Here is a 744-nt window from a genome sequence, read left to right as displayed (position 1 = left end):
TGTCAGCTTGACATGTTATTTTCGATGGGTTACATGTACCACTTTTTGATGTGTAAATATTTTGGATTTATAATTTGAGAAACTTTCCCGCTGCTTGTAAATTATAATGACTCAATTATTTATCCAAAGGTATTTCCTTATTTAATTCTCTGTTTTATTTTAATTTCTTTTGAAAAAAAAAATACACCCTCGCTTTGAAAATCGGGGTGTTACATTGTGGTATCAGTGCTTTGGTTTGGTTTTCTTTTGGGGCTGTGGAACCTTTGGTATAGATTGTAGGTCAACCTGTAGGTTGGGAGTTGTTATCTGATCATGCGTCGGTTTAGTTGGTTTGGGTTGTCAAGTCCAAAATAGTTATTATGTGTTGTTATATTCGAAACTTAGTTTTGGAATTATTCGAAGTGGTGTTAACACTTCTTCTTGATGTTAGTTTTTCGAAAACACTACCACCAAGAGAGAACGACGTTGCAAGGATGAACATCAGTAGGGATGATCAAATGGTTGGAGCTACAAATAACATGGAGGTTTTGTTGTTGTACGAACTGCTGCAAAGACTCTGCGGGATCTAGAGAAGAGGAAAAGAGAGATCTGTGCTCTTAAGATTAAGAGGGTTAGAATATTTTCGTCGTTACCATCCTCCAAAGTTCAAGGGTGATGAGGACTCAGGAAAAGAGTTGACTAGTGGATTCAAGAAGTGGAAAAGATCTTCGGGATGACGGATTGTCAGGCAGAGTTGAAGCAAAT

Source organism: Cicer arietinum, chromosome 1, assembly GCF_000331145.2.
Source record: "Cicer arietinum cultivar CDC Frontier isolate Library 1 chromosome 1, Cicar.CDCFrontier_v2.0, whole genome shotgun sequence".
NCBI lineage: Eukaryota > Viridiplantae > Streptophyta > Magnoliopsida > Fabales > Fabaceae > Cicer > Cicer arietinum.
Note: the sequence above shows the minus strand (reverse complement) of the source record.